The sequence below is a fragment of the Bactrocera neohumeralis genome, chromosome 6 (genome assembly GCF_024586455.1).
Source record: "Bactrocera neohumeralis isolate Rockhampton chromosome 6, APGP_CSIRO_Bneo_wtdbg2-racon-allhic-juicebox.fasta_v2, whole genome shotgun sequence".
NCBI lineage: Eukaryota > Metazoa > Arthropoda > Insecta > Diptera > Tephritidae > Bactrocera > Bactrocera neohumeralis.
Window position 1 is genome coordinate 58039878 of NC_065923.1, and position 13222 is coordinate 58053099.

The following is a 13222-nucleotide window of genomic DNA, read 5'->3' on the forward strand; positions in this document are numbered from 1 at the left end:
GTTTGCTTATCACCCTATTTCATATATTTTCATACTATCGGTAGGAGTTCTTATAATATTTGCGTTTTGGTTGATGTAGCTTTAAAAGGATGGAGCTATATGTAGAAGTTCACGTGTAGGAAAGTTCTCTGAGCGCCATTCACTTAAGAGTAGCCAGACACGATTCTTTTACTTATGGTTCAATCATCTCACGACTTCCGGTCCTAGACTAAGTATCCTCTGGTTAGCCAAAAACACTTGTTTGAAGGTGACCTAAAGTGAGAATCCCCACCCAGGGTTGTGCGCTGGGTTTAGGACCCGCCACGTAAAAAACAATACAAATTAAAAAAAGAAAACAGCCTCGGATGAGAGACCCCTATTTTGATGGCGACCCCTGTAAACGTGTTAAGAATTAAGATTTAAGGGCATGCAAATGGAATGTCAGGTCCCTTAATTGCGAAGGTGCCTCTACCTAGGGCATCAGCGCCGTCCAAAAAATGCGATGGACGGGTTTCAAATGCAATGTCCTTGTGGCATTTAGTACAGTGACCATATAAAGAAGCGCAAATTCGGTATGGAATTTGTAGTGGGAGAGAGACTAAGTCACCGAGTCCTGGAATTCACCCCGGTAGATGAACATCTAGGTACAATCTGCATCAAAGCGAAATTCTTTAACATATCGCTGATATGCGCCCATGCCCGATTTCAAAATCGTTCTTGGCGACTTTAACGCCAGGATTGGCAAAGAAGGTATCTTCGGCCCTACGGTCGTAAATTCAGCCTCCACTATGAAACATCCCCAAATGGGATGAGGTTGATCGACTTCACCGGGGCCTGAAATATGGTTATCTGTAGAACTAGATCCCAGCTTAAGAAAATTCATCAATCTACCTGACTGTCTCCGGATCGGAAAGCCACTAACCAGATCGATAATGTTGTGACAGACGGAAGACATGTCTACAGTGTTCTTGACGTGCATGCACTCCGAGGACTTAACATCGACTCTATCTTGTTGTAGCGAAGATACACACCCATCTTTGCGCATCAAAAACGCAGGTCAAGGAACATAAGAAAGGTTCGACGTCGATAAGCTATAATCTCAACACACATCCGAACGATTTTCTATTCGACTTGCACTCTTTACGACATTTCAAGCCCCTTACGTATAGCTGTAAGCGAAACCATTCAGGTCAATGTAAACAGCTGGTACAATGAGGAGTGCCGTGTCGCAGTGGAGAGAAAACAGACTGCCTACATTGTAACGTTACAATCGACCACAACACGGCGGGGTGAGATAGATACTGAGAGATGAGGTGGGAAGCGAGACGCATTTGCAGACAAAAAAAGAAAGATGCTGAAATGCGTTAGTACGAAAAGTTTGACAACTGGTCAACAGGGGTAATACCCGAAAATTCTACGAAAAGATACGGCGACTAACAAAAGGTTCCAATACCAAATCATACTCTTGTAGAACTCCGAGAGGTGATCTTGCGACTGATGCCCAGAGCATCCTAAAATTATGAAAAGAACACTCCTTCAGCCCGTTGAATGGCAGTGAAAGCATAATACTAGGAGATGGTGAACCCGATTCCCAAATCGATCACTATGAACCGTATGTTCCATTGGGGGCCATTACGTGGTTCGAATAGCAATTACCCGCCCGAAGAACAATAAAGCGGCGGGGCTGAAGGATTGCCGGCAAAGCTATTCACCTTCAGCTTCTTTGTAGAATATGGTCGGTCGAAAGCATGCTCGACGTTGGAATTTTCCCCAATCCACAAAAAGGAAGACCACACAATCTGCGCCAACTACCATGGGATAAGTCTCATTAAATCTCATCGTCAACAAACTGATTGGACTTTACCAATGTGGCTTTAAGCCTGGAAAATCAAAAACTTACCAGATATTGATTATGCGCAAAATCTTGGAAAAGACCCATGAAAAGAGGATCGACACACACCACCTCTTCGTCGATTTCAAAGCTGCTTGTGACAGCCCGGAAAAGAGCTGCCTTTATGCCGCCAGGTCCTTGAGCAATACCAAAAACTCCGTCAGGATCGGGAGCCGTTCGATACCAAATGAGGTTTCAGACAAGGCGACTCGCTATCGTGCAACTTCTTCAATCTACTTCTGGAGAAAATAATTCGAGCTGCTGAGCTTAATGTTCTTTAAGAGTGTAAAGCTGCTGGCGTACGCCGATGATATTAATATCATTGGCTTCATCATCCCCGTGATTAGTTCTGATTTCTCCAGACTGGGTAAGGAAGCGAAGCAAATAGGTTTGGTAGTGAATGGCGGCAGGACGAAAAATCTCCTATCATTTAACAAACAGTCGTCGCACTCGCGACTAGGCTTCCACGTCACCCGCTTTAGCAAGCATAGTACATATGTATATGCACTTAAGAATTTATAAAAATAGAATATCTTTAGTACCAAAGACTATATAAAGCCAATAATTGAAAATTCAAAATAAACTTAGAATATTATTGTTTAAGATGTTTAACAGTGGTATCTTATTTGTAAATGTATGTTTTGCATGCATTACTGATCAAATATTTTCTGTGTTTTCGGTTAATTCCAATGAATTAATATGGGCTTCCACACAGTGAAAGATTCTTTGTAAAGTGACTACAAATCAATTTTTGATTTTTGGTTTAAATCTGCTAATTATTGATTCAATATGAAGAAAACAAATAAGTTTTAAAATCGATTTCAGTTGTTTTTCAAAATCATTTTAAATTTTGTAAAATGTAAATAAATGAAATTTGTAAGCAAATCAATACATGCAGATATATTTAAAAGTATTGATAATTTTTTCTGAAAAATTTAAATATGGATTATTATTAAAATATTGGATGGCTTTGAAACAAAATTGTTAAGAACTAAAAGAACATATACAAATAAATAATTAAATACAAATTCACTTTAATTGAAATTCTGCGGCAGTTTATATTTAATAACTGTATTAAAGTAATATTTTCTTTGTATATCAAATTGTGTCTTTTCGAAAAACTTAGTACAAATTAACTCTCATTTCTCTCAAAGTTTTAATAATAAAATGAAAGAAATGTAATACCTTTTTTTACGTAAATTAGGAGGTATTTAACATCTACATAAGTATTAAAAATAACAGGGAAGTGTAATAAATATTAAAGGTTACGACATTTTTGTGCTTTTTTAGCATTATCGAGAAAGCCCGTGTCAGCCTTTTTGAAGCCTTAGCGACACCTGAAAAATCTTTTTTTGATTATTTGAAATTTTAAATGAAATTCATATGTATAAGCGATCCATATTTCAACTCAAAAGCTATAAATAAGCCGTAAATACATATGTGTATCCATACTATAAATGATATATCAAATTAAGCTCAAATGTATGTATGTGTTTTGCTTGTTTTTCATTCGATCTAGCTAAGCTCGAATTCTACTCGAAAAGGGTCAACAAAGGGAACTTATTACATATCAATTTACATAAATACAAGTTATTATTTTCTCATACATTCATAAGTGTATAAGTTAAAACGATTTTCTATTATAAACAGCTGTATAAATGTTGGCGACCAATGTGGTTGGTTAAATGTTCTCACTATAACTCAGGATCTGTCAGCTCATATCTACTTGTATGTTCAGTTGTTGTTCGAAGTCGGTTTAATGGTTGTAAGTTAACATTAAGACTATATTAATCTACTTAGAAATTCTTACACACACATAAGTAAATGCGTCATATAGCACATATACAACACTATTGCATATGCCTCTTTAATCAGTTCAAAAATATATGACTTTAAATTTTAATCACAAATTTAATAGATTCAAGTAATTAGGTACTTTAGTAAAAATTTGCATATATGTATTTTTTTGCATATTTGTAAATAATATTCATATGTAATTATAATATATGTATATGTATATACGTATAATACTTTTTATCTACATTTGAATGTACAGTATCTGCCAAAACTTAAGCACCAAGTGCGTTTTTATATTCTTGAAACATGTTGCCACAGAGTATAGTAGTTATGTTCACCTATCGATTGCTTGTACAACTTACCTAAAACTAATCGAGTTAGATATAGAGTTAAATATATGTGTATAAATGAAACGGATAACGAGACGATTTGAAATCCGGGAGACTATTTGTCCGTCTGTTTCCCTGTGCAAACTGCAAATTGAGTAAAAAATAATATATCATGATGAAACTTGGGATACATGTACTTTGGCAAAAAAGTAAGGTCGATATTGCAGATGGGCGTAGTCGGCCACAATGTATCGCATTAAGGAGGGCATATTAAGGGAAAAATTATTTGCGGGAGATCTGAGGTCGGGAAAAGAAGGGGTGTGGCTAAATTACTGAATGGTTTACATCGATTTTCGGTAAACTACGAGTCCTATAGAAAAAGAGTATATTTCAAAGACTTTATTAATGAAAAGATCTTTAACTTCTGCATATCCACTTTTCTCATATAATCTCAAAATTTACGAAAATTGCGTGAAAAATTCACACAACCAAATTTTTGGGTTTTTTAATTTTTATCTTCAATTATTATCAAATCAATTCAAACAAAAATAGAATAGTTGATGGTATTTAAATAGAATATCAGCAACTTCAAACGAATTCGAATTATCGCTAAAAAGTTTACTTCTAACCCTTTGTAAGATGAAGTCATTGCTTTACAATACTCTCACGGCAGCACTTATGTTCGTTCAGAATAATTTAAATTTTTGGTAAATAAAATATTTACATATCAGTTGAATAAAAAATGTCATTTGCTTCAAACAGCCTTTTCGATGTGAAATATAACGTCTACGAAATAAACAAACTCACTTAGTTTGTTAAAACGAAATCACATCAATTTTGTTTCTGGAACATGCCTGAATAGTTCTTTTTTTAATTTAAAACACATGCTCATAGTTATGTATTTATTTTTGTTTTGTATGAACTATCCTAATTTTAAATTGAATACAGCGTGCTAAATTTAAACAAAATCGGTTCAGTAGGCGTAGTTTAAAAATATGAATTATCGGTTGAATGGGTTGTACCCATTCCGATCAATAGAACATAAAAATTCACATACGTATAAAGTTTCATTCGGATATCTCAAAAATTGATGAACAAATTTTTATGATCCCTAAAAAACTTTGCCTTAAAAATCGCTGATTTGAAACCGGTTTTAAGTAGTAGTAGTCCGAAGAAAATTTCGCGATTTTCCCGTTTTTTTGTCTCCCAATAAATCAACCCGATATATGTAATGTACCATGTATACAAATAGTACATAGATATATGTTATATTATATGAAACAATCAAACCGTTCACGGTTTCGTTAAAGTTGATCAAGTTCATGTATACAGATATTCAACTTTGCATGCACTCTTCTCATTTGAAATGTTATAAACGTGAGAAATGTATGCACATTTATATTTATATGTGCAAGTGTGGGCCAAAAGTTAATAACAGGTTATTAAAATTTTGCATTATATAAATTTGTATATGTATATAAATATGTGTGTAAGTATGTGTTTACCTGTTTTTCTCGCTTTAACAGGAAAGTAAGAGATACACATACTGAAAAAAATTGGTGAAATTAAACCCTTTTATCTTTATAATAGATTGATTACAATTATGGATATATTTTAAGCTCATTATATTTGAAGAATTATTCTTAAACACATATAAATTATTATATAGAAAAAATTTGATGATGATGCCACATATCATATTGGTTGGAAATAAATGAGTAATGCTATACCTTTTTGGAAAGCTCATTTTACGGGCTAACACGTGTTTGATTGATTGTCGTTTCTTTTAAGTCGTTCGTGAGTTATAGCGTCGCAAACATGGATCAAAATAAAGAGAAAATACGGCATATTTTACAGTACTGCTACGATAAAGGCAAAAATGCATCTCAAGCCGCCAATAAAATTTGTGCAGTTTATGGACCCGATACAGTTTCCATTTCCACCGCACAACGATGGTTTCAACGTTTTCGTTCTGGTGTAGAGGTGGTCGAAGATGCGCCACGCTCCGGAAGGCCTGTCGTCGAAAATTGCGATAAAATCTCTGAATTGGTCGAAAGAGACCGGCATAGTAGCAGCCGTAGCATCGGTCAAGAGCTGGGCATGAGTCATCAAAAATTCATTTTAATTTCAATAAAAAAAAAATCAATAAAAATACCGCAAGACTTTTTTGACAACCCATTATAATGCATTGGATTGAGTCAATACAGTTCACATTATAATGCATATATCGGTCAGTATGTGAGTTATCTTAATGAAATTGAGAGAGTATTATAACATTGTATCATTGTGATTAAACCGGTTAAAATGGAGTATTAACCGTACCTAATATCATGATTTAACCCTGAATTTAAATGAAATTGAACTAAGCCTTGGTATCAAATTCCATATCTAATATCTGTCTATCTCTGGTTGATGTTATTCATCACAATATATTTAGTTAGCCTTCTCGGCTGAGTTTATATAACATACATCTCATTTAATAGTCATACTACCTAATATATTTATTGTTAAAACGAAATAAAATATAGCAGTAAAAATAAGTGGGTTTATCATCTACAATATAAGTTTCGTCGAATAGTGAATCTTAAAATATTTCGAAATTTTTTATAAAGTAAAGTTTTGCCAAGACTGATTGATTTTCTCCGTTTTTAATCCTTGCAAATTGCGAGAGTATACAATTTTCTCTTACACCCAAACTTAGTTCTTCCTTACTTGTTTAGGAAATATCAAAATATTTTCTAATCCTATAATCGAAATTAAAATTGTTAAAAAATAAATAGTTAGTTTAAGTTCGTCAACTACTGCTCTGGAGTAGGTGTTCCCACACTATAGTTCAATTGGGTTCGATCTGTTACCATTGGGTTTTATCGATGTTCTTTGGTGTGGCTCGCGAATTAACCTTTTTGGTCACCCCAGCTATAGAGAATTGAAGATCTTGATTTTTGGCCAGCTTTGGTTCAAAATGGAAGATCACGAAATTTGGAAGCCCGTCAAAATATAAATTCCAAAACAAAAATAAATGTTTATATACTTTGGAAACTCTGTACATACATATTTTACTGGAACTCTAAATAATTGCAAATAATAAACTTGAAGGGTAAGGTTAAATAAAGGGTACTTTTATAACTACTTACTTTTATTTAACATTCAGAATATAAAAGATAAATTTTTAAACAGTATTTGAAAAAGTTTTATTTAAAAATTTCCGAAAAATTAGTTATAGTAACTCGATAAAATTGACATGAGATATAAAGAAAGCAACCAAACGAAAATTTTCATGAATTATTTCCACTTTTAGAATATTATTATTTCATACACCATAAATTACATTCGCGCGACAAAAATAATTAAAATTAAGGTGAGATTTCATTATAATTCTGCTTAAAACCCAACCCTTGTGAAGAGAACCAATTCCCTGGAGAGATTTCATTAATCATATTCGGACTAAAAAACTAAATGCAAAAGTTGATTATACTATATGTCAAACAACCACTTTCTCATAAACAGAAGCTTACAAAATAATGAACACGAAAAAAATGGTTTTGGAAAAAGTCGTCGAACTTGATTTAATTTTTGCGTAAAGCTTCCGACAGAGTCAACAGCTAAAGCAAAAAATAGTCGATGCAAAGCGTAAATTTAAGATACGAATTGTAAAGTTTAAAAATAATTTCTGTATATGTACCTAAATATATTTCTAAATAAAATAAAATAAATACTCTTTCGGAGTAAGCATGTACATAAATAGGAACATACATATATACATATGTATGTACCTGTATGTATGGCCGTATGCACCTTACATACATTACCATAATGATGTTTAAATTACCTAAAGGTGTTACTAGTCACGATGTCTGATTCCTAAATTCTTCAAAAAATATAATTATCTTAAATAGAAGGAGGTAATTGGGCTCAATGGAATGTATATGGGTCAAACCACGTCAAGTGGTCCATGAAAATTTCGCAAAATCACCGGTTTTGAAAAATAGCAGTTCATTAGGAAGGGGATGAGACGCATACCCCGTGATATAAATGTTTCTTTAAATATTCTTTTTTTGTTAAAGTTATTTAAAGTAGAAATTTAGTGCACTATAAAATTGTAAAATTATTTTCTCATAAGCTGCTATGTAGAGATAAATCGATGAAATTTTTTGAAGTCAAAGTAAAATGTTCGTGCTGCATTATAGATATTTTTTCACGATCCATTTGTTTAAATAATAATATTTAACATAATATTTTGCTAAACAATTGAAATTTTTCATGTGTTCTTCGCTCTAAAAAAAACTGAAAAGTATGTGACACAACGTGGAAAATATTCATCTTTAATAATCTGCAAAAAAATTTTTGTTCATTCATACCATTCCAAAGATATTGAATTTTTAGTCAATGTGCTTATGCTTTTCTTGCGGCACAGATGTCGAGAGCATACGACAAGAACAAAGAAGCGTAACCATAAAAACAAAAACAGGATCAATGCTGGAGAAATACCTTCAGATGCTTATGGTTTGTTAGTTATTTTGGCCGATATATGTGGCATAAAGTCAGCTTAAGTCAATTGACATACGGATACGTATATATTATTACCAAAGAAACATTTTCCCCGAATTTTAATAGCATACGTATCTCTCAGATTGTCCATTATTTTCTATAATAAGTTACTATACGCACTGTGATTCACATATTCGGTATATAAGGGCTTGAACAGTTATAGAATTTGACATTTTTACAATAGAGATGGTACACCTCAAAATCATTATTACAATTAAGTTGTATACGAATATATTCATTGTTGCTTGATTTGTGTACTGGAAAGGGAAAGAATCATATGGAATTGAAAATTGTGGTATATGGGAAGTAGGCGTAGTTGTAGACGTATTTCACTCATTTTCCCCACGAGGGATGTCAAGATGAAATTAAATTCGAAAATTAAATATGACATCGGTAGGAGAACGCAGGATTGTAACCTCATTTCATCCATTTTCACACTGTCGGTAGGAGTTCTTATAGGAATTGTTCTAAGCGAATTTGGGTATTGTAGTTTTAGTGGCTTTGAAGAAATGTACATTTAATCTGTTAGTGGGCGGGCCATGCACATTTTTTCAAAATTTATAGCCGACAGGTTTTCTTTTTTTATTGCAATCTTCTGTACCAAATTATAGGTTTATATCTTAATTTAGTGTTAAGTATGTCATACTTGTAATGGAGCAGACGTTCCATTGCCCGACCATGAAGAAGTTCGAATAGCAATTGCCCGCCTGAAGAACAACAAAGCGGCAGGGGCCGACGGATTGCCGGCCGAGCTATTCAAACACGGCGGCGAAGAACTGATAAGGAGCATGCATCAGCTTCTTTCTAAAATATGGTCGGACGAAAGCATGCCCAACGATTGGAATTTAAGTGTGCTATGCCCAATCCATAAAAAGGAAGACCCCACAATATGCGCCAACTATTGAGCGTATTGTGTGAAAGATTAAAGCCCACCGTCAACAAACTGATTGGACCTTATCAGTGAAGCTTCAGACCTGGAAAATCAACAACCGATCAGATATTCACCATGCCCCAAATCTTGGAAAAGACCCGTGAAAGAAAAATCGACACAAACCACCTCTTCGTCAATTTCAAAGCTGCTTTCGACAGCACGAAAAGGAGCTGCCTTTATGCCGCGATGTCTGAATTTGGTATCCCCGCAAAACTAATACGGCTGTGAAAACTGACGTTGAGTAACACCAAAAGCTCCGTCAGGATCGGGAAGGACCTCTCCGAGCCGTTCGATACCAAACGAGGTTTCAAACAAGGCGACTTCCTATCGTGCGACTTCTTCAACCTGCTTCTGGAGAAAATAATTCGAGCTGCAGAACTAAATAGAGAAGGTACCATCTTCTATAAGAGTGTACAGCTGCTGGCGTATGCCGATGATATTGATAGCATCGGCCTCAACACCCGCGCCGTTAGTTCTGCTTTCTCCAGGCTGGACAACGAAGCACAGAAAATGGGTCTGGCAGTGAACGGGGGCAAAACGAAATATCTCCTGTCATCAAACAAACAGTCGTCGCACTCGTGACTTGGCTCTCACGTCACTGTTGACAGTCATAACTTTGAAGTTGTAGATAATTTCGTCTATTTAGGAATCAGCATTAACCCAACAATGTCAGCCTGGAAATCCAACGCAGGATTGCTCTTGGCAACAGGTGCTTCTTCGGATTGAGTAGGAAATTGAAAAGTAAAGTCCTCTCTCGACGAACAAAAGCTAAACTCTATAAGTCGCTCATAATTCCCGTCCTGCTATATGGTGCAGAGGCTTGGGAGATGACAGCAACCGATGAGTCGACGTTACGAGTTTTCGAGAGGAAAATTCTGCGAAAGATTTATGGTCCTTTGCGCATTGGCCACGGCGAATATCGCATTCGATGGAACGATGAGCTGTACGAGCCAAACACTCCAGCTCTGAAAGTATTCGACGCAGTACCCGCCGGGGGAAGCAGAGAAAGAGGAAGACCTCCACTCCGTTGGAAGGACCAAGTGGAGAAGGACCTGACTTCGCTTGGAAAATCCAATTGGCGCCACGTAGCGATAAGAAGAAACGACTGGCGCGCTGTTGTTAACTTGGCTATAATCGCGTAAGCGGTGTCTACGCCAATTAAGAGAAGAAGATGTCATACTTGTAGGTTTTTCGATTCGTTTTGTTAGCATGGCAGTGGTCCGATTGTGCCCATTTACGAATACGTTCTCACCTTTTTTTCCACGAAATGCGGGTACCAAGTTCGATTAAGATATTTTAATTTTTACTCAAGTTATCGCGTGCGCGGGCGGACAGAAAAATGGTTGCTACAATATTGTTTCCAGCTATCTTTTGGATTACCAATCGTGAGCCATTGCATAATTGAGTTGAATTGAAATTACACTGAATAATAATACTGTAATTGAACAATTCTCAACTGATGATTATATGATGTCATTCCGGGATATATCTAGATATTTTTCGTTTTCATTTTCATCAACAACAGTATAGAATCACTTAAAATACACCCATTTGCCTGAGGACAACTCATTAAATTTCAAAAATTTTTAGCCAATAATACGAGGGCTGCTATAAATATTCTGGCCTAGGGCAACACTAAGTGTTGCCAGGTGCAATCTGACATTTCCATTGGAAAGTTTGACATTTTTTAGCATAACATCACTCAGAACGTTTTATCATTTAATCGTGAATTGTTTTATTTACAGGGAATTAAAAAATTCATCTTCGACAAGAGTGCATCGATGAACTAAAATCTTTGTATGGCTATAAAGCACCATCCTATAGCACTGTGAAAAACTGGTACAACGAATTCAATCGTGACCGATGCTCGCTCAAAGATGAATTCCGTGAAGGTCGTCCAAAAACAGCCGTTGTGCCAGAAAACATCGATGCCGTACGTGAACTGATAATGCAAGACCGTCATGTAACATACCTTCAGATAGAGGCATGCCTATGCATTTCTCCCATCACCATACATTCGATATTGCATGAACACCTGGCCGTAAAAAAGGTTTTTTCTCGTTGGATCTCTTACAATTTGACAATCGCTCAAAAAAAGGCTCGTGTGGATTGGTGTAAAGAAATGCTGAGAAAATACGATCGCGGTGCTTCAAAAGACGTTTATAAGAATCATGGATCTATGCGTATGAGCCCGAAACAAAACAGCAATCGACAAGAAAATAAAAAAAAATAATAAAAAAAAAAAACGAAAAAAAAAATAAATAAATAAAATATAATAATAAATGTATGTAATGTAATGCAAACAATTAATTTTTAGTTTCGGTTCTATTCAGTTTTATTCTATCATTTCCAAAATACAGAAATTTTTGTTCGCACATATTTATGGTTGTCTTAGGGTAAGAGATGAATGACAATCCCCGACAGTGGTAAGACATCACCACCTAACATTTTATCGTTTAAGGCTTGCATTGTTCTGCACTTATCTCAAATTATAATTGTAATTTTTATTTTTGTCAACACTGCAGCTACTCCGCTATTTTTATGTTAGATTTAGCTGTTGGTTTGTTATGAATGCTTGTGCATCGTTCGAACATAATCTAGCAAAACAGCTTTAATTTTTTTGTTTACACAAAATTCAAAAATGCTGCCTCGGCGTAGCTGTAATTAAAAAGTAAGCAAAGTAAAAACTAGAAAAATTGGAAGATGAAAACGTAAAATTGCTATTGGAAAGTAAAATTAAAAATCGAATAAATGATAGCTCATCAAGAAAGGGGAAAACATATCGATGGAACTAATAAAGATAATTTATACTACGTCAAAAAAGTTTCTCGGAATATATAGAGTTTGTCCGGAAAGTAAGAGGACTTTGTCGATTTAAAAAATTTATTGAACCAATCGACTTCTATTAAAGGCGTCACGGAAGTCATTCTCCAGAATAACCTTGAGAGCCGAGGTGCATGCAGAGCCGAGGTCCGGGGGCCACTGAGCTGTAGGGCGGCTGCGGAAGCGTTGGCATGCCGGCCTAGGTTTGGTAGCTGTGCACAAGAAAGGCGGTGTGAGCCGGTGCAACTTCCAATCGGCTGCGATGTCTTGTCGGACCCAGTTGACTCTTCGTTTGAGTTGTAAAACTTAGCCTTGACGGTTTGTCCAGGAGGAACAAATTCATGGTGGACGATGCCTTTGATGTCAAAAAAGACAGTGAGCATCGTTTTCAGTAGGGATTTGGTCATTCATCATGCAGGCCTGGTGCCTCCGAAACACACCACTTCTTGCTAAAGCATCATTTGGGTAAGCCTGCTTGATAATGTCAAACTTCTTTGTTGCAGATTTTCCGAGTTTCACACAGAATTTAATCGCTTACCTCTGTTCTAACGAACGATGCATTTTTGGCTAGCACCACTCACAGAAACACGTCGCGCAAAGATGTTTGTCTTGACTCTCCAGGTGCTCGGAGACAACTGACCAGCCGCTCGCTCGTTGGCTAGGAACACGCTCAATCGAATCCAATCGGTGCGCGAGTTAATTTTTATCAGAAGTAAAAATGAGTCAAAAGAATATATTTTGAGCTGCACCGAAATGTGTACTCTTTATGTATTTATACTCTTAAGACTTACTTATTACATCATTCTTACTTCTATTTATGCTAACTATATTACTAGTTGATAGTTTGTATAGATACAGATTATATTATTTGTTTAGGTTTGTTTGCATATATATAGTATATATTGTTTGCTTAGATATATTTGC

The 13222-nt window shown here is 35.5% G+C and overlaps 1 long non-coding RNA gene across 1 annotated transcript in view; it reads left to right on the top strand.

Annotated features, from left to right (window-relative positions):
- Positions 1-12897, top strand: part of LOC126762395 (uncharacterized) — a 36862-nt gene extending 23965 nt beyond the window's left edge. The window contains exons 2-3 of the long non-coding RNA XR_007667451.1: positions 11221-12763; positions 12822-12897. This is a non-coding gene — a long non-coding RNA (uncharacterized LOC126762395). The remainder of the gene's footprint in view (positions 1-11220; positions 12764-12821) is intronic.
- Positions 12898-13222: the final 325 nt, after the last annotated feature.